The sequence below is a fragment of the Colobus angolensis genome, unplaced genomic scaffold (genome assembly GCF_000951035.1).
Source record: "Colobus angolensis palliatus isolate OR3802 unplaced genomic scaffold, Cang.pa_1.0 Scaffold92, whole genome shotgun sequence".
Lineage (NCBI taxonomy): Eukaryota > Metazoa > Chordata > Mammalia > Primates > Cercopithecidae > Colobus > Colobus angolensis.
The window spans coordinates 5,497,210-5,521,747 of record NW_012123154.1 but is presented as its reverse complement, the minus strand read 5'-3'; positions in this window follow the sequence as shown (position 1 = coordinate 5,521,747).

Below are 24,538 nucleotides of genomic sequence, written 5' to 3'. Positions count from 1 at the left end.
ACGTACATGCATACAAACACACACATGGAATCAGAGGCTCTGGAGCTGAGAGGTTCCACATTCATCCAAAGAGTATCTCCCTGCAGGAGGGAGGGAGGGTGTCATTACATAGCATATAGCAAACATCAGGACAAGACAAGAGCGACTATGTAGAAAGGAAAAAATTGTTTATTTTACTATCTTTAGAGGCCCTTTTTGTCCTGGTTTTTGAAGAAGGAACCCCACATTTTCATTTTGCACTTGGCCCTGCAGACTGTGCTGCCAGCCTTGATGGCAATCGTCATGCATAGGCAGTTACCATCCTCAGCTGGTTTCTCCACCCAGCTAGCCAGTCCGATGCATTTCTCTGGCCAGCTGTCCCCGCATTGTTTATAGTGGCTAAATATTTTCTGCCCTTCCCCAAATTATGCTCCTTCTGCCTCTACCTTCATCTCAGCAAACAGTGTTATCTCTTACTTTAGAGAAAAAGGAATAGAAGTCACCAGATGAAAAACTCTTCATGGCTGTGGAAAAGGGGAACACATACACTGTTGGTAGGAGTATAAATTAGTTCAGCCTCTGTGGAAAGTAGTTTGGAGATTTCTCAAAGAACTAAAAGCAGAACCACCACTCGACCCAGAAATTCCATTACTGGGTATGTACCTGGAGAAAAATAAATCATTATCCAAAAAAACAACAACAAAAAACACATGCATTCATATGCTCATTGCAGTGCTAGTCACAATAGCAAAGACATAGAGTCAACCCAGGTACCCATCAATGGTGGATTGGATAAAGAAAATGTGGTACATAGACACCATGGGGTGCTATGCAGTCATAACAAAGAATGAAGTCATGTCCTTTGCTGCAACATGAATGTAGGGGGAGGTCATTATCCTAAGCAAATTAATGCAGGAACAGAAAACCAAATACCACATGTTCTCATTTATAAGTAAGAGCTAAACACTGGATACTCATACACATAAAGATGGAAACAATAGACATTGGGGACTACTGGCAGGGGAGAAAGGGAAGGGGGCAAGGGCTGAAAAACTCCCTATTGGGTACTATGTTCAGTACTTGGGTAATGGGATCATTAATACCCCAAGCCTCAGTGTAACACAATAGACCCATATAACAAAGCTGCACATTTACCCCCTGAATCTAAAATACAAGTTGAAATTATTATTATTTTTTTTTTTCAGAAAAAACCTCCTCATGGTCCTAACCTGTATTTCTTCTCCCTTTTCTGTCCTTCTTATTATGTGGGAGGAGGCAGGCTTCTCCCTGTCTAATGTTTGTATCTGCCTGCACCCTACCCTCCATCCCTTGCAGCCTTCCCAGGACTGAGCCTGGCTATCCCCCTCTCTTAAGAGGTAGCACCAGGTTGTGGGAAGAGCAGGAGCTCTGGAGAAATTGTCTGGGGCTGGATCTCAGCTTTATTTCTCATTACTTGTGTGAACTTGGGCAACTCTTTTAACTTCCCCATGCCTCAGTCTCTCTATTTGACAATTGGAATAGCGATAGTACTTGTTTCACTATGTTGCTATGAAGATTAAATAAGTTAATATTGATAAAATAATTGGAAAAGGGCTGGCATATCATATATGCTGTATAAATACTTGTTTAATAAAATTAAAGAAAAAAGTCTTTTCCTTCATCTTCAAACCTGGTTACCCAGGTTGCTCACAACCATCTGTGTCCTTTTCCTGATAGTCTCAGCAGCTCCAGTCGCTGTCTGATACTTTCATGGCACACTTGGGGCATAGAGGTTTTGGTCAGGTTCTCAGTGCATTCTGACTATAGACTCACAACCAGTCATGCATTGCTGGGGGCTAGAATCTCTGAAGCAATATGGCCATGAAGGTGGACTGCATTCTCACTGCTCTCGGATCCACAGACTGCTATTCTGTTCCACTCCTAACCAGGCAATACCTCTTTTTATGATGGGTGAGAAGTCCTAGTCTTACTGATATTTATCTATATTCCAGAACCCTCTTCTCACATTTAGCTCATCTAAAAACCATCTCAGTTATTCTAAGGCATGTGTTGAAACTTAAAATGCCTACTGGGGTAACGTAGTTAATGTAAAAGGGTGAAACAGTTGAGTGTAGGAGACAACAGGCAGTGGTGGGGCCTGGGTATATTTAAAGGTGCAGCCACTACGCAGCTCCAGCTGGTTGATGCCATGAAACTTGTGAACCTAAAGTTTGCAGAAGTTCGAGATTTTTCAAGAGAAGCTGGAAATTTAGAGTCTTACATGAAATTGTTAAACATTTTGTGTTGGCAACTAATTCTACGTGAATAAAAAGAGCATTTGAGCCAAACAAATCATGTCTGTAGAGTGCATACACTTCATGCACGTCTGGTTTGTAATCTTGATCCTAAGGGCTTAGAGTTTTGAATGAGAAAATCCATAAAGCTTATAAGGTACTTCCGTTGACATAGAAGAGAATGAGAGGGAAATATCAGTTATCAAAAAGTCCCCAAGTATTAATATTTGAAAATATTATCCTGCCACACCTTTGCTGACTCTCTTTATCTCTGCCATTCCAAACAGAAGTGATTAACCCCCTTATCCAAGTCTACATAGTTCTCTGGACAGGGATCTATCGGCTCACCCAACAGCACCACTCTATCCCAGAAGTAGCTTTATTTTTTCATACTGTTTGCTTACATATCTCTCTCACCCTGCTAAATCCCTTGAGGTGGGAACTCATTATTAATTTTTGTTTTTCTACTGCATAGTCCACAGATTGGCATGCAATATATGCTCTAAGAAGAGACTTGAAGGGAAAAGAACACTCTATGCAGGAAAAAAGCACGTGCAAGGGCAGAGAGTCATAAACCACCAGTGGGTTTTAAAAAATCTTATAATGCTTTAGTTTTTTAGGAGAATGAAATAATAGGGAATGAATAGAAGGAAAGAAGGCAAACCATGCAAAAGCTTACATGTTATTTTAGCAGTTTACATTAATCTTTGGGTAAAAGGGAATCCATAAAGTTATTTTTTAAAAAGCGATGAAATAATTATATTTTATATTAGAAGATGGATTAAAGCAGTATATTTAGTGGTCTTTTGCTTCTGTGGCAGCCCAACATTGTTGAGTACTTTCTACATTTTATGAATATTCTACATTGTGAATTTTACCTTTCCAAACTTTTAGGAAACTCATATTCCTAGGCTGCCTTGAAGCTAAAGTACAGGTGTGTGATCTCAGTTACACCATTCAGAGGCACCTGTGCAAGACTTGGATTTGGAACTGAGCCACGATAGGAGTTGGCTAACTGTGGGAAAACAGCTCTTGTGGCAGGTACAGTGGCAGACATATCTGGTTGTTTGGAAGCAGCTGTGGCAGAGTCTCTGGCCCTGTCTCCATCCTCCCAGATGCCAGGAGGTGGTGGCACTGGAACTTTTACTGAGCAGCCCCTAGGGTGTGGTTGGACATTGTTCCTGGATGCATAGCTCCAGAGCTCAATCCCTGCCTCTTCTGCAGATTCTGCAGCTAAGCAGAACATGAAGATTCTCTTACTTGCAACTAAGAACACTTACCAATATGAGGTGATATCAATAAACATATTGCCATCTTTCCAGTGAGGACTGATTAGGGCTTGCATCAGGGAGGAATTATAGAGATGCATTCAGAACACAAATTTGAAAAAATGTTAGGAATATTTTATCAGATAGGTGTCATTGATCGACAAAAAGAAATTTGAAAAATTGAGAACAAATCAAGATAAATGTTGAGGAGGAAAGAACCAAATTTGAAGGGTTTAATGCTGTATGGGCCCCAGTTTCCACAAAACTGAGTGAGTCTCAGTCAGGTGCTATGAGCTACTGGCATAGGAATAGACTTAGGGCTAATCATCAGAAACATTGAGACAGTCACAAGGCTTCATGGACTGGGAGTGGGAAATGAGGAAGAAAACAACTGGCTGGTCCTGGCTTTTAAGGGAGGCAAATTAATTTAAAGGAAACTTGGTAGACTAGGTAGAATGGGAAAATGTCAAGTGGCCAGAGCAGCTTTCCCCTGTTATTCTAGTTCATGTCTGTATCCTCAGATGCTCAATAACTATTTGATGTAGGAAAGAATGAATCAGGTGTTACTGGAGGTAAATAGATAGAAAACCAGAGAGGAGAAATACAGAATTTAAGATCTTGCATCTAATGCTAGACCTTTGCTTTCTCTCATTTGCATACTAAATGTGGGGCTGCAGATGGCTTCATGTTATTACAGCTGCTGAATCAACTTACATTGGCTGCAGAATTCTATTGCCCTTGTCACAGAAATGACCTTGACGGATAGAAGAATTCTCTGGGCTCGTTTCAGAAGACAATAACAAAAGCAGGATTAATTCAAATGATGGGTTAATATGTACCTTAGGCTCCATCAAATAATCTTGAGGGCAGCTAGAAATCTTTTTAGAAGTCTGAGGTTAGAATTAAAAGCTCCTTAGATGCCTTGTTCACAATTCCATGTTGTTATTTTATTATTTAGACATCACCAGCTTCTTTTCTAGTTTTGATTAGGTTGCCTAACATTCTGTGGTTTTCCTTCTTTTCTCTTCTACTTTCCACACTTCCATTTTTAATAAAGAAAGATGAAGCAAGAGTGTCTTTTCCACCTATTTAAATAATTTTATCTTTACATCGGCATGTTTCTCACTTTTCATAATTTGTGAAAATGTAACTATTAGAACAGAAGTGCACAGCAGCATGTCTGGAAGTCTGTCTGAGATCATACAGCCCCTTGTCACATTTAGAAGATCCCAAAAGGCAAATGAAAAGTATGCTGAATGATTCAAATAGGAGTTTGTGAAGAAAGGTTAAATGAATTGGGATTATTCATTCTGTATCATAAGGGAATTTTCTAAAAATAATATTAATTTGTCTCAGACAAAGTGATCTGTTTAAAAGAGAAACTATGACATCTTTAAAAATTTTCCTTCTCTGTGAATCTTAAAGAGACATACCTATCTTAGCCGAGCTAAGGCAAATCCCCTTGGAAGTGTCTGATTTTAGGGCTGTATCAGGGTCTAACCAGGAAACTGGCACCACACAGACAATTGCGCAGGGCAAGTTTAATGTGAAGAATTATTAATTATAACAGGGAATTGGAGTTACATGGGATTAACTAGGAGGAAGTAAAGAGAATGGCAAAGAATACAGGAATGGCAGATACCTGAAGCAACTCTATTCCTAGGGCTGGAGCAGGGTACCCAAGAATGAAGCTCTCTCCCTGTTCCTCAGGTAAAGATCAAGCCCTTGTTGTGGAAGGCATGGCTGTGGTTCATAGAATGGCAGGGAAGTTGCTGTGATCCTGCTCTGGTGGAAGTTGCTGGAATTATACCCTCTAGGGTACTAGGGAAGCTGTTGAAGTGGAGGCATCCTGCTACAAAGCCTCCTGGTGAGGGGGTGCAAAGAGAAACTGCTAGCTTCCAGGTGCTGCTGACTGCTATGCACTGCAGGAGCTAGCCATAGAGAAGCTGTGAGTACTGTGTGAGCTGGGCTCTGAAGATGCTGTAGGTGCTGCCAGAGCTAGGTGCTGGAAGAGCCAGCTCTGCTTCAGGAGCCTCGTGAGAAAGCACACCTGAACCAGGAAGAAAACTACTCCTTCCTGTGATATCTCTCTAGTGCTCTCTACTGACAAAGTTTAATATTGTGCCAACTGGCAAAGAAAAACAAATTAAAGCCTATAGATCCATTTTTGCACAGCAGGCAATGAAGGGTGATTTTGGAGATGAAGCAATAAATTGATAACTGGCACAATGGTTATTTTTGAGATGGCAACAGGTAAGGTGTAAGGTGGGCTAAGAGGGAATTTTGGCTTTGGTTTTATGCTTTGCAGCCTCTCAGGATGCAGTGAGGAGGTTGATGTGACAAGATAGATCCTGAATAATTCCAAACAGTCTGTCTTGGTCCTGCCAGTTGTTCTCTACAGAGCTTGCATTTCTTTTGAAAGAACCTGTTGGCCCATTGGACTAGGTATTCTTTTACAGATATTCCTTTTTTTAGTTTTGAGGGGTATTGAGGATGTCTATTTATTATTGTTATTGTTGCCAATCTGAAAAAAATCCTTTTTATTTTAGGTTAATGTAGATTTTATGATTAAACCACTTCTGATTCTTTTCTTGTTACTGAATGTATAATTAAAGCAGCCTTGGACCTTCACCCTGTATAGCTGGGTTTTTGGTTGCTTGTGGGGACAAGTCCAACCTCTGGAGCGTGGGTATTTACTTTAAAAATATTGTTTACATAGTAGCTATAGCTGGGGAATGAAACATTTCTTTCTTTTCAAACTTATTTGTGCCTCCAAAAATTGTTTCATGGTTTTCATAAATGAAAGAATAATGAGCATGGTACAGACTTTTTGGCATATAGTAGTCTCTCCTTATCCACTGTATATCACAGTTTCACTTACCTGTGGTCAGCTACAGTCTGAAAATATTACAGTACTTTGAGAGAAAGAGACCACATTCACATAATTTTGATTATAGTATATTGCTATAATTTGTTCTATTTTCTTATTGGTTCTTGTCAATCTCTTACTGTGCTTAATTTGTAAATTAACTTAACCATTGATATATATGTATAAAAAAAACATAGTACACATAGGATTTGGTGTTATCCACTGCTTCAGGCATCTGCTGGGGTCCATGGAGAAGGAGGGACCACTGTGTGTTCCAGAAATCGGGAATGAGATGATTGGGTAAAGAATCCTATTGCACATCAGATGGCTTTTAATTATTTGATTTCAACAGAATTGCAGGAGACCCTCAATGGCTTTTTAGTTGATGAATCATTGAAGAAAAGAGAACTTCAAATGATACATCATTTTATGATACTTTTGATAATAATTTAGAAGGTGTTTACAAACCAGTTATGTTGCTATAACAAAACTCCTTCCATTCTCATCTACTTATGTATGTGAACAAAGTTCCTCAGCACTTACATATTTGAAAGTGAAAAACAGGTATACAATCCTTAAATATGTGTCTCATCCTGGCAGTGAGTAATATTCACCCACAGACACATGTGCTAATTTAAAAAAACACCTCATCTATGTCATTAAAAGCTGTTTTTCTAAAAACAGATTACTGTGATTGGCAGAATTCTAAAGATGTCCCCCCAGGACTCCTGACCCCTGGTTACTCAGTCAAACACTGATCTTGGCACTGCTATGAAAAAACTTTGCAGAATTAAATTAACCAATCAGTCGATGGGTCAGTTGCCCTTAAAATAGAAAGATTATCTTGAATTACGGTGAACCCAGTGTATTCACATGACTCTGTAGAAGCAGAAGCATCTGTCTGAGAGATGCAGCAGTGGAAGAAGAAGCAGGAGAGATGTGGAGTGAAAGGGATATGTTGCACTCTTGCTGGTCCTGAGACCCACCTGCAAGGACCAGAGGTCAGGTGCTAGGAGCTAAGGGTGGTCTCCAGCCCACGGCCAGCGAGGAAATAGTACCTCATTCCTACAGCTGTGTAAAATTGAATTCTGCCAACAACTTGAATGAGCCTGGAAGTGGATTCTTTCCTCAAGCTTCCAGAAGAGAATTCAATCCTGCTAACCCTTGATTTTTGCTTGTAAAACTGAGCAGACTGAGACTTCTGACCCACAGAACAGTGAGATAACAAATGAGTTGTTTTAAGCTGCTAAATTTGTGGTAATTCGTTCCAGCAACAATAACAACAAATAGTTACTTGTTATGTTAAATGATATTTAAGCAACATATTAAATGTATTTTACATTGTTTAGATCATTTGTAATCACTAGTAATGTTTAAATTGACAGCATTCTCAAAGACAAATATCTTTAACACATAATTATATAGTTACAGAAATAACAAAGTTTGATTTCAGTTTACATACACATTTTTCAGTAGAAAACTATGATAGAATAATAAAAATATCACTAAACATAAATATGTTACATTAAGACAGAATTATGACAGGAAAGTAGAATGGAAATAAGTATATAAGGAGCAAAAAAAGAATAAGATAAGAATTTTTACTGTTAAAGAAGCGCTTGTTAGTGTATATTTTATTTTTATTTTTATTTTTGAGACAGACTCTCGCTCTGTCACCCAGGCTGGAGTGCAGAGGTGTGATCTTGGCTCACTGCAACCTTTGCCTCCCAGGTTCAAACAATTGTCCTGCCTCAGCCTCCCAAGTAACTGGGATCACAGGTGCGTGCCACCACACCCAGGTAATTTTTGTATTTTTAGTACAGACAATGGAGTGAGGGATTTGCCATGTTGGCCAGACTGGTCTCGAACTCCTGGGCTCAAGTGATTCACCTGCTTTGGCCTCCCAAAGTGCTGGGATTATAGGCGTGAGTCACAGATCCCAGCCGTTAGTGGATACTTTAGAAATGAATGAGGATTTGTCAAAATCATACTGAATATATTTAAAAGAGTGAGCTCATAGTTTTATCTTAAAAAGTCATTATTGACACTATCCGATAAATTAAACACTTTACAACTCTTTAAATTTGTTGAAAACATTTTGTTATCAACTTAAAAATATGCAAAGGACCTCATAGTCTGTCAAAATTCCCTCAAGGAGTAGCACACAAGAAAATCTGAAGACCATTGATTCACAGGACTCCATTTTCTGAGTTTACACACAGTATTACCTTCCACTGGGGTAGGCATGAGAAAGCTTATGAAGCTCAGAAGGTTTTCTCATTCATTAACTCAATTATCCATTGAAGACTGATCAAACCTTTACAGAGGACTCACGTTACATGTTTAACTTATATGTAGCTATATTCACTCAGCAAATTAAAATGGGGAACATTAGGGCAGAGAAATAGCAAGTTGAACTGACCAGAGAGGTCTGCCTGGTTTCCACTCAGTGTATGCACATGTTGGGTGGGAGTGATATAGTGTCTCTTGTCTTGATACATATCTTCATGCTTAGTTTTGTTTTATTTTCCTTTAAATCAAAAATAGAGACAAGGCCTCACTATGTTGCGCCGGCTGGTCTTGAACTCTGGAGCTCAAGCGATCCTCCTGCCTTGGCCTCCTAAAGTGCTGGGATTACAGGCATGAGCCACCATGCCTGGCTCACGCTGAGTTTTATACTACTGACCTGTTTAAACCTTCTCCCATTTCTTACATCATGGTCCTAAATACGAGCCAACTAGCTCCTCTGCTGCTCAAGTGAAGAAACAGCACCAGTCTCAGATCTAGCTCTCAGACATAATTCTGGGGGAAAGACACCATGCCCAGGAACTAGGTTATAAGATAAACAACCCAGGAATCCTGTCCCAGAAACCATTAGGTCAGGTTGTTTCAGTAAAAACACAAGAAGATATATGTCCACCCACTTTTTAATCTCTTGTCCTATAAGATTTAACAGTCTGATGAGTTTTTACTCTAAGGGTTTTGAATTCATTGATACAATTTTTCATTTTCTGCCTCATCTTGAAGCTTGGTGTTCCTTCTGAATGTCTTTCTTGATGGTTGGATCATCAACTTAGTCACCTATCCTAGACACATAAGATCCTAGCCCCTTCACTTTCTAGATCCCTTCAGGCCACAGTCATATCCTGTCATGTCTGTTTGCCAAAAGTTTAAATTGTGTGCCTTCTTGCTGTTTGCAACTCCAGCCTCAATTAAGGTGTTCACTGTTGGTTGTGTCCTGGTCTTCATGATTGTCTCCTCTGTTTCAACCCTAAAAGCTCAGTACATTTGGACTTAAATGCAAATCTACCAATATCTTTCTTTCACTTAAAACTCCTTTTCATAACAAACCCAGTCTTTTATACCTTCCTCTCTTCATCTGATGCCATGCCTCTCCTGGAGCCATATTGCTAAAACATGCCATCCTGTTTCATGCCTTCATAGACTATAGCTTCTGTAAGAATGGTCTTTCATCTACCTTCTCCTTGTCCATCTGGACAACTCTCATCCTTCAAATATCATTGTGTACATGGTAGGAATGCTGCTACCAGTTACCACCTACCACCACCACCACTACCATCAGCACTAGCATTTATCAAGATTGAACACATTATGAGCTGAGAAGTATGTTAGTCACTTTCCATGTACAGATGTTGTTTATATTATACAACAACTCAATGCAGAGTTGAGAAATGAACGCCTTCTTTTCTCTAGATTAGGAAGCTAAATCAGAGATATTTAAGTGAGTGGACCAGGATTCAGAGCTGGGGGGATGTGCTTCCAGAACTCACTGATGGAACCACTGCAATTTGGAGTCCTGCTATACCACTGTGCTGAAGAAAGGAGGCAGTTACTCAATCTCTCCCCAATGCTTCTTTTGTAAAATGAGGATCTTAATACCTTATTAGCAGGGTTCTTGTGAAAATTAGCAAACACTATTGAAAGGAAACTGCCAAGTCTTTATAATAAGTTTAAGTCAAGTTTCTGGAGATATTTTCTTTAATAACTCATAATGTAGTTAATTTGAAGCTGGGAAACTTCACTAAAGGCCAGAAAACAATAAAGAGTAACATCACAGGCAACACAAAACTAGATAATTTGACCCAAGAACTATAGATTGTTTGGAGTTAACATGTGTTATCTAGGACTACCAGGACTGACTGACTAGTGTGTGATTTTAGCTGGCTTCTGAGGATTGGGCTGTTCATGTGTAGACTTAGCAATGATGTCTATTTGGTAGAACTATTGTGAGAGTTGAATTTATTCCTAAACGTACACTTATTGAGCCCAAAACTAGGCATTCTCTGATAACTAATACACAGTTTTTGACATTATCCTCATAACAAAGGCAGTGGGGGTGCTACTTTGATTCCCTATTTACAGATGACAAGAGTAAGGCCTGAAGAGGTTAGGAAACTTGCGTAGGTCACATAGTTGGTGATTTCCATACCCAGGACTGGAAGCCAGGCAGCCTGGTTCCAGAAGTGTGTGCTCAGCCCGTCTGCTGCACTGCCTAATGGTGTGAGTGGAGACACTACCGTCATGAAGCTTGTAGTTTAGGATGGTGCACATGTAAGAAAACAAAGAAATGCACAATTAAAAATAAAATAAGTGCTATGAAGGCAATGAATATTGTGTGTGGCAAAGAAAAATGGGGAAGGGGTATCTGAGATCCATTAGAGACAGTGGTTAGGAAAGTTTTCCCTGAGGAAAGTGATGTTTAAGATTGGATTAAATGAGATAATGTGTTTAGTAAAGGGAAATCCGGGCACCCTGCTAATAATGTTCCCTTTCCTTTCCTTTCATATGTTGAAATAAAACATTTTTTTGACCCTGCATGAGCTCTCCCTCCTTGTGATTGCCCTGAGAGGTAGAACTCCATGGAAGATCACACTTGTTCAGGTGGGAACTGTGAAAAGTCACAGAGGACTCCTGGGCTTGAACAACTGGCACGTAGATGCTTACACATTACTTTGTTTGCACGTGAGATCTTTTATTAAATAATTGAGAAATCCTAGCTATTTACAGGTATTGTCATTTTGTGCCTTAACAATTTGTTAGATTTCAAAAGCATCAACTTAGTTTTGTTGTTCACAATGGCTTTGAAATGGTGTTAAGACTTCTGGAAATTCATTGAGGGTTAGCAGTGTCATTGTCTATGCTTTTTACTTCTAAATAATAGCTTATTTCTTTGGCAAACCTATCATTTCTAATTTAATGGGTAGTACTCCAGTAATTGAGCTATCTTTTTGAAAGCTACAATGGCAGCTAAAGAAATCCTAACAGAGGACTAAAATAAGATAAATGGGAAAGGGACATATTACCTCTTTTTGCTCATCTGGTTGTTATTGTTAATAATAATAATAAAATACTAGAAATTGATATAACTGTCTTTTTTTAGCATCATTTAAAATATCCTTGGGAATGTCATATAAAATAGCAGTTGTACCAGTGTGATGTAAATTATAGTACAGTTAAAAAAAAAAAAATGGCAATGGTGGGTTCTGCCTGACAATTGCTGCCTGATATTTTGAAAGCAAAATAGTCACAAATGTATTTAGGCCATTTCATTAAAAAAATGAAATTACACTTTTAGATAAGCTTTACCCTTCATCCTCCTCCATGGATTGTGATGGCTGATTCATGATGGATGATGGTGTGGCCGCCTGGCGGTAAGATGGCCTGGTGAGCTCTGCCTTCTGGTACCTATGCCCTTATGTGATCTTTTCCTCCTGAGTGTGAGCTAGATTTGGTGACTCACTGTAACAAATAGGGAATAGCAGAAAAAAGGAGCTGTCTCTTCCAAGATTAGGCTGTAAAAGATTATGAGTTTCATCTTGGAGGCTTTGTCTTGTTCTTTCTTAGATCTCTCCCCTGGGAGAAACCAGCCACCATGTTGTAAACAGCCCTGTGGCGAGGCTCACATGAGGAAGACCAGGGCTTACCAACATCCTCTGAATGCACGTGGAAACAGATCTCTGTCCCTCCCCTCAAGGCCCAACTGTGCATCCAAATGAAATCACAGCCTTTGTTGACAGCTTGACAGTCTCCTCATGAGCCAGAGAAATCAGCTAGGTGACTCTCAGATTTCAGACTCACAGAAACTGTGAGATAATAAATGCTTATTGCTTTAAATGCTAAATTTTGGGGGTTATTGATTATGCAACAATAGATAACTAAGATAGATGAAGAGTGCAATGGGAATGATAAATTCTAGAGTGAGCCCAAGTTCACTGTAAATAGGGAACCACAGTGATATAATCCCAAGACTCCAGTGTGGCATGAGGCTGAGAGCATACTAGGGTTTATCCAACTTCTTGGTATTGAATTTCTTTTCATTTCACTAGACTGAGGCTAAACTGGGATTTGCTATGGAGAGAATATGTCTTCTAAGTTTCTCGTGTTGGAAACATTCCCCAAATTTGTATATTAATGATATTTGGAGGTAGGACCTTTAAGAGATAATTAGGATTAGATAAGGTCATAAAAGTGGGGTCTCCATGATGAGACTCAAGGCTTTATAAAAAGATGAGGAAGGAACTGAGCTGACATGCTCTTGCCCTCTTGCCATGTGGTACCTTCTGCCATGTTATGACACATGAAGAAGGCCTTCGTCAGATGCGGTTCCTTGATCTTGGACTTCCCAGCCTCCAGACTGTAAGAAATAAACTTGTTTTCTTTATAAATTATCCAGTCTGTTGTATTCTGTTATAGCAACATAAAACAGACTAAGACAGGGGTCTTCATTAAGAGCAACAAATATAGAATTTAGTCAACTAAAGCAAAAGGAAATTTATTGGAAAGGTGTCTGGAATGGGGTAGATGGGGTGGAATGAGGGTATAAAATCAACAGGAGGCTGTGAGCAGGCTTGGAAACCTATCAGAGGCTGCAGAGTTCCAGAAGCTAGAGAAAGGAAGCATGACAACATTGTCCTAGCAGCAATGGTTCAACACAGCAGCACAATACATGCCTTCTGATGCTATTTTTCATCCTTGCTTCATTCACTCAATATTCAGAGCCCTGGAAAAGAGCCTTCCATTGGCCATGCATAGTTACGTGCCCACCCCTGGTTATATTGGTGTTGTGAAAGGAAGATGGGGGCTCTTTGGCTTTCCTAATGGAGGGCAGGCACCAGGGATGTATCCTTTGTGGCAGAGACTGTTACTGATATAGTTGGAATGTTTGTCCCCCCCAAATTTCATGTTGAAATGTAATCCCCAACATTGGTGGTGGGGCCTTGTGGGAGGTGTTTGCATCATGGGAGTGGATGCCTCATGAATGTCTTAGTGCTGTCCTCATGATAATGAGTGAGTTCTCTTGTGATCTGGTTGTTTAAAAATGTGTGACGCTTTCTCCTTTCTCTCTTGCTCCTGCTGTCACCATGTGACGTGCTGCTCCCACTTCACCTTCCACCATGAGTAAAAGCTCCCTGAGGCCTCATCAGAAGCCAAGAAGATGCCAATGCCCTGCTTCCTGTATAGCCTGCTGAACCATGAGCCAATTAAACTTCTTTTCTTTATAAATTACCCAGCTTCAGGTATTCCTTTACAGAGAAGCAAAACAGCCTATTACAGTTACCATTTACCCATTGTCTGCTTTCCTCTTTTTTAGTGATAAAAGTTTTAGTGGTGCTACACACCCCATTTTTCCAGCCTCCCTCACACAGAAGTATGTGTATCTTAATTCTGGTCAATGGGACCATATGAGCAAAAATGGTTTATGCAACTTCTAGATTGTACCCTTAGAAGGAAAGGTACTTATATTTTCGTTTTCTCATTTTTTTTATAGTGGAATGTTAAGACTGTGGATGGTCATCCTTGACCTTGTGGACAAAGGCCATACCTTAAGGATGGCAAAGAAAAAGGCACGGAAGGAGCCTGTGTGCCTGACACTATTGGGCTCCCCCTCAGGACTGGGGACCACCTTGAATGTTGTAAAAGAAACCTACCTTGTTTAAACGAGCTTTTGTCAAAACAGCCTAGTCTGCATTCTGAGGCTACAACTACTGGGGGAAAAGGAAAGCCCTGAAGGGAACTCAGGGTGCTACCAGGCAGGAGGGGAAAATGCATGCTAGGCAGCCAACAGTGGCCGTTACCATCACACTGTTTAGGAAGCACGTGCCACTTCCTGAATGAAAGTTTTCTTTAATTTTTGGTGATGGTACTAATAGATAGGCAAATTAGAATTCCTACATTGGGCATATGCCCCGGTAAGGCAGCTTTATGTTTATAAATTCCTCTGCCAACCAACATGCTCTGTACTCAAGTTTTTACATCCTTCTACCTTTCCCCATCCATGGGCACCTTATGCAAAAGAACTCATAGGGTCATGGAATTTTGGAGATGTAAGGGACATTAATGAGCAAATAGCTGGATCTGGAGCTCCCAACCCTGTTTGTTTAGCACAACCTCCAGGAAAGTTTGTTGAAAATATGGGCTGTTGTGTTATTGTTCATAAATGGTAATTGCCCTGGTCTGGAAGAGGATTCTATATCCTACCCCATTGTAGTTTAGCATGGTATGTGATTTGCTTTGGCCAGTGAAACAGAGTGAAAATGATGTTTGTCAATTTCAGGCAGCAAGGTCTAGAGCCAGCACTTGGTTTGCCACGTTCTCTGTGATTCTTCTGCCCCTAGATGCAGCAGTATTCCAGATAGAGGTTGCATTATGAGCCTGAATTACAGGATGAAAACAACATGAAATAGAACTTAGCCAGCACAAAGTACACATATACTGTGAATAAGAAATACCTTTTGTTATTGTAAATCATTGAAATTTTTAGGTTGTCTGTTACTTCACCATAATCTAGCCTAATATAAACATCAAACGAATATACTCCTCTACCATAGTAATTTATTTCCTGTTCTTTCTCCTCCTCCTTCCTCTATTTCAGTGTTTAGCAAACTTTTGCCTGCCTGTTTTCGTATGGCCTGAAAGCTAAACATAGTTTTACATTTTTAGGTGGAAAAAATCAAAAGGAGAATAATAGCTCATGATGTAAAAATTATATAAAATTGAAATTAGTATCAGCTTTCTTTCTTTCTTTCTTTCTTTCTTTCTTTCTTTCTTTCTTTCTTTCTTTCTTTCTTTCTTTCTTTCTTTTTCTTTCTTTCCTTCTTTCTTTTTTTTTCAGGCTGGAGTGCAGCGGCACGATCTTGGCTCACTGCAAGCTCTGCCTCCCGGGTTCACGCCATTCTCCTGCCTCAGCCTCCCAAGTAGCTGGGACTACAGGTGCCCACCACCATGCCCAGCTAATTTTTTTTTTTACTTTTTAGTAGAGATGGGGTTTCACCGTGTTAGCCAGGATGGTCTCAATCTCCTGACCTTGTTATCCGCCCGCCTCAGCCTCCCAAAGTGTTGGGATTACAGGTGTGAGCCACCGCACCCGGCCAAATGTCAGCAATCTTAAATAAAGTTGTATTGGGACACAGACATACACACACACACACACATACACACACAAAGAATGTGGACTCCTGCCCTCACTGTCCACCACACTGGCACCACCTCACTCAGTTGCATCAGAAGTTCATTAGTTGTTCTCTGTGGGTTCTCTTCAGTTCTCCAGAAGACAAAAGAAGCCCTATGTGCTCCTACATCCCTTGTAAAGAGGTCCCCAAGGAAATTCTGCCATTTTCCTTCACAGTCAATGAGGCTACCCTCAGGCGTTGTCATTTGCTGTGTCTTCATGGAGGTCTACGTGGCTTGTCATCCTGCTTGCACAGGCCAGTATGAAGCCGTTCGCAGTGAGGATCTTCCAGGTGGGGCACCACTCCCAGGCATTACCCAGGCTTGCAAGAACCACAGGCATTACCCAGGCGTGTAAGAACCTGAGGCTTGTTATCAAGTCATTTCCGGATCCCCTAGGAGGTTTTGGTGTTTTGGCTATGCCCACGCAGACTGGTCAGGGTCTCATGCACCTGTGGAAGCTATAACCATCCATTCCCCAGTGTTCTGCATCTAATTACTGCCCTGTGGTGGGTTCCCATGCTTTCCTATTTCACTCTTTGTGTACAGAAGTTTCCATGCCCTCCCCATCTGAGGTTTCACGTGGATTCCCTTCAGAGCTTAAACAACGAAAGTTGCTAACTTAACATCTCGGAAGGTGCAAATTGAAACACCCTCTGCAGGTAGTTAGACAGTAATATACAGATTAACGGAGAGTGGGAGTGTCTAGTGAACTGCAGAGCACACGCTCAGTCTAAATAGGTAGGTGTTACTTGTATTCTGCTGATCTTGTTGGTAATAAATGCCCAGTGTTGCCTAATTCTAATGACTTTTCAAGAGTTGTTGAAAATTTGGATTTTATAAAAGAAAGCATGTGAAACAGCTTTAATTTAAAATATTGCTAATGACTAATTTATATTTTAAAAATTACACTGTAGATTTTACATTTAGAAACCAGAGTTACACTGTGGGTCGCAGTTAGAACCTCTGGCTAGAATTTACCAATACAGGCTGGCCCGGCTAACTCTCCTGGTGTGAAGAGGAAGAAATGGCTTTTGATTTGATTCCAAGGAATATAAAGCAAGAAAAGAAAACAAACTGGTGGATCACCTGAGGTGGGTGGATCACCTGAGGTCAGGAGTTCAAGATCAGCCTGGCCAACATGGTGAAACCCAGTCTTTATTAAAAATACAAAAAATTAGCTGGGCGTGGTGATGAGCACCTGTAGTCCCAGCTACTTGGGAGGCTGAGGCAGGAGAATTGCTTGAACCCGGGAAGTGGAGGTTGCAGTGAGCTGAGACTGTGCCATTGCACTCCAGCCTGGGCAACAGAGCAAGACTCTGTCTCAAAAAATAAATAAATAAATAAATAAAAATAAATACGTAAATAAATAAAATAACATGACACCCATTACTTGCTTAATTAATCACTCTCTTACTTCAATAATCATGTTGCAGAAATTAAGTGATAAATTAAATAATATTAATGCACGAAATATAGCACAATGTGCCCTCACTTAACACCATGGATAGGTTCTTGGAAGCTGTGACTTTAAGTGAAACAACGAACAACAAGTCCTCCAATAATGTTGTCTCCTTCAGTGTTGCTGTTTCATTATAACACCGATGAGAAAAAAATACTGGTTTCATTATACGTCACTTTGCTTAAAGTCGCAGTTTCCAAGGATCTATTGAAGACATTGAGGACTTACTATACTTGGCACATGTTGAGTGATTAAACAATGTATACGTTTTATCTGATATCCTTGGGTCTACTTCTAGAACAAGCTTCTGGTTGTGTTCTAAGCTTTCGGTTGTGCTTTCCTATTTCTGCACTCTTACCATATTCTGTTATTGTGGGTTTGTATTTCATAGGACACATCTTAGAAATGGCACAGTATATTGTTGAAGTACATTATTTTAACTCACTCATATGTATGCAAATGTTTAGACAGATGAAATGATCATCCCGCTTTTTCATTGGAAGGAGTTTATCTTGCACATTACAAATGGGGAAACAGAGTCCCAGAAACAGTAGATGGCTTGCTTAAAGTTTTCCAGTTAGTTTGTGGTTGTGTCTGATTAGAAATGATATGGTAGGACTTCTTGCCCAGGTCTTTCATCTACACTGAGCCTCTGTGACTCCCCCGTGTCCTATTGGTGCACCTGACATTTTCCCCCTTCAAGTCATTCGTCATGATTAAGGTGTTATTTACAAAAGTAGTGTGTATGCACATCACTTTACAAAGCAATGTATTAACATGGTAGTTTATATTAGGTTCCTCAAGTTACACTGGGGTGTGGGGAGTGGGGGGAAAAAAGAGAAAGATCTGGGAGTGAGGTGTCTGGGTTGATGAGCAGTGCCAGGGTGGCCTGGGGAGGCAGAGAGCTGTAGCTCCCTGGTAAATGTACTACTGAGTGGACTGAAGGGCAAATTTTACTATTTTCTTGACTTTTTCTCTGATCTGCTTTGTCACAATAGTAAAATCAGGGAGACAAGGAGAAAAGAATGAGTGTTAGAAGCAATTTGCTGGATGCTTTGACAAAGGCAGTAACATGAACACAATTAGAAAGAAGAAGTAAGCATAGAATGTCTTTCTATTCAAATAGATCAAGGCTAACTCCAGCTTGATTTTGTAAAATAAAAAATATGTTGGTAAAGATGTGTAAAAGTTGGAACCCTTGTACATTGCTGGGGAGGACATAAAATGATGCAGTTGCTCTGGGAAACACTATGGTCTTTCCTCAAAAATTAAACATTGAATTACTGTATGATCCACAGTTCCATTCCTGGTTATACACCTCAAATAATTGAAAGCAGGAACTCAAACAGATATTTGTGCACCCATGTTCATAGCATCCTTCTTTACAATTGCCAAGTGGTAGAAAGAACCCAAATGTCCATCAACAGATGAATGAATAAACAAAATGTGGTGAATACATACAGTGAGGTATTATTCCGCCTTAGAAAAAAAATGGAATTTGGATGTATGCCACCACATAAATGAAACTGGAAGACATTATGCCAAGTGAAAAAACCAGACATAAAATAACAAATATTCTATGACTCCATTTACTTGAGGTATCTAAGGTAGTCAAATTCATAGAGACTGAAAATGATTGGTGGGTGCCAGGGGCTGACAGGAGTGAGGATGGAAGGTGATTGTTTAATGGGTATAGAGTTTCAATTTGGGGTTCTGGAGAGGTTGGTGGTTATGGCTGCACAGCAATATGAATGGACTTAATGCCGTTAAATTGAACATCTAAAATGGTTAAAATGGCAAATTTTATGTTTTGTATTAATATATTTTAGCATAATAAAAAAAGAATTATTTGTTTTCCCTCCCCTTAAGTAAAATTCTAAATCTTTGAGTATCATAGGCTTCTAGTTTGCATTTAATTTGCCTTTCTTTATTGGAGAATACTAGAAACTCAGGACTACATGTGCTAATTTAACCTATTCCTCCTTTACAAGGAGGAATTGGGGCCTAGGTTTTGTAGTCTGCTTTCAGTGAACACTTTTGGGGGAATATAATATAAAAAATACATATTACAGTAATAATCTCATTATAATAATGTAGCGGTTCACCAACCTATGTAAGAAATAAATGTAAATTTATTTTTCTATAACTAAATTTTACTTCTGTATTCTAATATTCTGGGGCCTATACAAACTTAATTTCAAATTACTTGATCTTCTGTTTTTCTCTCTGATTCCATCATATTTCTGGGAGACTTAAACTATGCCAAAGACCTGGAAGGAGGGGCAACATTTGGTCTTAGCTGCCATCTGTCCATGATTGTATCCACTGAGGTGTCATTGAACCCACCTGCTCCTTGGCCAATGGTCTATAAAAGTTGCTGCTGAGTCATCCTTTGCTGCTCTCTAGGCCTCCTCAGGTTCAGGCTGCTCTTGCTGCTTCTTTGCCAGCCCTGGAGCAGGCACACAGACATCCACTTCCAAGCTACTCTAGGACTCTGGCAACCTGTGAGGCTGGCCATTCCTGGGCACAAGGCTCTGTTTACCTAGACATACGTTTATAGGACTCAGGCTGGATGGTGAGATCAGGCCACCTCCACCTCACAATGTTACATGGGGTTCAAACACCTCTTAGTGTGACACACAGGAAAAGTGGTGTGGAGTCACAGGCATGATGTTTACTTCTCTCTGCCTTCTTTGATTCTGTTAAGCCCTTTATTTCTACCATGAAAGATCTGCCTGGGAGACCTAAGAAGTGACACATGAGACAGGCTATAATGTTACCCGGTACTGAAGCATATGAAATCCTTCTCAGACAGGCTGGGGCAAATAACACCTACACCCTGGGTTAGAAGTAACTTGTTTGTTGAGATAGAGAGGGATAAGCGTGGCAAAATGATAGTTTTGAAATATTGCTTAATGTCCTCACTTATCCCACTCTTTAGCTAGACTATTCCAAGTTTGTTTTCTTAGAAACATCAGAAGAAAATCAGAAAGAATCTGAAAGAAAATAAAAGAGAATTTATTCTTTAAAAAAAAGGAGAGTAAATTCTTAGTGTTTGAGTGTCAAGGGCTAGACCCTGCACTGTCCAATATGGTAGCTACCAGCCTATAGCAAGCAGCTATTTAAACTTAAATTAATTAACGGTAAATAAAATGAAAAAGCCAGTTTCTTATTTGCACTAGCCACATTTAAAGTGCTTAATAGATAAATGTGGCTAGGCTACTGTATTGTATGGCTCAGAATTACAGATCATTTTTACTGTAGCTGAAATTGGATAGTGCCAAGCTAGACCATAATACTTAATGAGTAAAAGCCACGTTTTCAGCCTTTGGGATTTGAAAGGATTTCCTTTGCTGGGAAAAGAAAAAGGGGTGGAGGGAGCATAAGAAAGGAAAGAGGATGGTGGGCCATCTGATAAGGGTGGAGTCCACATCTGGAGGGACTCAGTCTCTGTTGGGGAATGCTGCTCACTGATGCCAGCCAGGAGCTATGGAGGAGCTGAGCATTGTCTGGAAGCCATCTAGTCTCCAGTCAAGATTTCATCATACAGAGCCTACCTTGAGGAAAAGTGTTAGGTGTTTTTCCCCATGTCGTGAGTCATGGGATGTTTTGATTGCTAATGTCTGGATTCAGTGCACTGACAGGGTCTATTTGAAGTGTGATGTTGTGGGCGCAGAGGATAATGGTGTAAATTAAGAGGGTGGTAGGCAAGTTGCTCAGTGCTGTTTCTTTAAAAGAGCCCAACAAAGTCATGGTCAACTCTAGAAGAGTCAGCATGTCACTGTCCAGAATTATTTTCCAGAGGTTCCCAGAGGGTCCCAGTTAGTTGGCTAGCCATTATGGCATCTGAAGATTGTGGAGATAGAAGGTAAAGATGCAAGTGGTGGGTGAATGTAATGCTGGGAGGGTGTCTGTCCATCTTAAGCTCTGCTTAGTCAATTCTCTTGAGTTGTAATTTTCCTGGATTTTAAGGTGGGGCTCAAAATGGATCTCAGATTGTCCCTGGAAGACTCCTGATTTCCTTAACCCACATTTATCTGGCCTTCTCTTTCCCTGTTCCAGAAGACCCAGTACCTAGTTTTAATAAATGTTAGCTTGCAATCTTCACAAAGCCAGAACTGCTCCCTGTCCCATTTGTCCCACTGCCATCAGCTCAGTGTGCCATTCACCAGGTCCAGTGGATGCAAGTGCAGAAAGGATGCAGGTAGGCAAGAGTGAATTATCAACCTGGGCCAGCTGGTCAAGGACAAAACAAACAAGCAAGCAAAAATCCGAGAACTGATGTTATTGTCTGTGAACTATTTCCAGCTGAATGGAAATGTTGCATATAACAGTTTTTGAAAGTTTTCAGAAAGGAATATTATTGTGGTCTTGGCTTCTCGTTCACCTTTGTCGGAACTGACCCAAAATTTGTTTTGCGAAGTGAATTTCATCTTTGGCAATGGTCCATCTTTGCACTATTTTGAAGTTGTGTTTTTATATTTAGGAACGTGTCCTCATTAAACTCATCAACTTTGACCCAAAGGTGTCGCTGTATTGACTGTTAAAGAGCACAAGTCTGGACATTAACCAGAAACATGTAATGTCCATGCTCAAACTGGCCACAGCTGTGGAACCACCTAGTCCTCGTTAATGTATAAACGAGAAAAAAAATCCATCCCAAATGTTGTAATTAGCCTATTTCTTGTTTCCAGCAACAGAAAAACCACTCTGGCTCAAAATTAAAAGTGGAATTTATTTAAGTAATACTAGGGTAGCTCATGTAAGTGTAGACACAGCTGAAAAAACAAGCTATAGGAAGGACAGGAACCAGAGAAGCTCGTGAGACTTCCGCGTCAGAAACAGTAGGAATTTCTCTCTAGGGTGCTGCTGTATGATGATTCAGCTCCCACACCCTGAAGACTCTGTATGTCTATTCAAGATTGAAATTCAGGAAGGAGAATTTTGTTGACTTGCTTAAGTCAGGCATCTCTATCCTTGGATTAGTGAACTGCAGCCAGTGGACATTGGGAGGTATGTGTAGGTGGGCATGGCCAATGAGGGACCCGTGGGCCACCACCTAAATTATGTCTAATACTCTGATGTGCTAGGTTATGCCCTCTGTTCCTCTTTGCTCCTGCAGATTCATTTTCCATCCTTCTCTTCTACTCTGTGTCACAGGAAGTCAACCCCTACAGACTACATCACCTACTCATCTGTGCCATCTCTTCTGGCACCAACAGGAAAATCAGAGGGTAAAGAGAAGAGAAATATCAAGATATTTCTTTCCCACCTTTTCCTGGCTGTAAGGCTGCTTCACTGGGAGCAAGTGCCTTCCTCCACAGCCATAGCTCCACTGGCAAAGCCATGTCCCTTTGGCTATAGGTGTTTTAACAACATATTAATGCCACTAGATTTTGGGTGCCAAAACACCCTTCTTATATTGCTCTTATCCCTTCCCACATCTTTATACATAGCTTTTTTTCTTAAAGTCTGTTTGTTTAAACCATCTGAGTGAATTCTAGTTTATTCCAGAGCCTTGACAAGTAGAACCCCACTACACCATACTAAAAGAGAGTTGTATCCCTGGCCAACACTATACTGACCTTTGTAGAATTGTAGAGTTTTGTTGTAAGAACATGTACCCCACTTGGGGGAATGTATAAGATTCAACGTTATTAGATAAATACTTACCTGTTTTGCTACTATCATGTTGTTGGGATATGCAGGGAGCATGATTCTGCTTGGTCAGGGTTCTTTTAAGGAACCACCCATCTCTGATTCCAAGTCCATGTGGGTTGGATGCCACAAATTCCACCCCACCACCAGGAGACACAGAAATTTCCCTGGACAGAAGCTGTGGTAGAAGCTGGGACTTTTTTAGAAAAGGGAATCTGTTCTTCTTGGAGTTGCTAATCTGGTAGAATTTACACCTGGAACTGCTGGTAGTCACTGTCACTTCTGAGTGGGGAGAGTCTTTTTGGAAATGGGGCCACACGAAGGAAAGGCAGCACTGAGATCTGGGGAGAGATTCCTGACAACACTGTGTGAGCGCCTGGACTGGCAACACCTGAAATCACAGATTAAGAACTTAACTTTTTAATTTTTTTAGCTTACACACTTTTAGTTACATGAGTCAATAAGTTCCCTTTTATGCTTAAGCCAGTTATAATTTACAACTGAAAGAGTGCTGACCACTACAACATATTAAACTTTACCTCTTTTTTTAAAAGATGGTCCACTGTGAGTGAGCTGGAAATGCCTGATCTCCCTTGGTTTAATGGAGGGGAAGGGATCCAAAGACAGGAAGATTGAAATGGTGGAGTGAATTAGTCACTTTACACCTACTCATCCCAGCTGGGACAGTCCAGAAGATATACCCTCAATCATGCTTTGCAAAATAGATTTGTGAGGGTAGCACCTGCATCTTTGAAGAGCCCTGTAATTGCTCTTCTCTGTATGTCAGATCTAACCATGGGAACTGCATAGGAACAGTTACTCAACTACAAAATTTAAATACAATGGGAATAATTGGATTGCAAGGTGACAGAGGCCAATTGGTGGCACTCAGTCATCACAGGCAAGGTGGGCGTAGCTACTGTAATGGACAAGCAGAAGCAAAGCAGCAATCAGAATAGTCTGACTCATGCAGAGCTATGGCATTGGCTAATTAATCACATTGTTCCTAGAAGTGAAACTGACAGGAAGCCTACTGCATTTTTTTTTTTTTTTTTTTTTTTGAGTCTTGCTGTGTCGCCCAGGCTGGAGTGCAGTGGTATAATCTTGACTCGCTGCAACCTCTGCCTCCTGGGTTCAAGCAATTCTCCTGCCTCAGCCTCTTGAGTAGTGGGGACTACAGGTGCCCACCATCACACCTGGCTAATTTTTGTATTTTTAGATAAGACAGGGTTTCATCATATTGGGCAGGCTGGTCTCGAACTCCTGATCTTGTGATCCACCTGCCTCAGCCTCCCAAAGTGCTGGGATTACAGGCATGAGCTACTGTGCCCGGCTCATTCCTATAATTTATATAAACAGAAAACTTCCAGGTCGAATGGACAAAAGACTAATTTGAATTATAAAAACAGAGAATCATGGCCCCTCAATCAATTTCCAGACTTGAGCCAGTTTACAAACCCAGAACCCCGTGAATGAAGGGAGGCCGAGTCCCCTTGAGGAAGGAACCCACTACACTACTGACAATTTATGCTGTTAATTTTTCTCCCATCCTCCCCCAAGG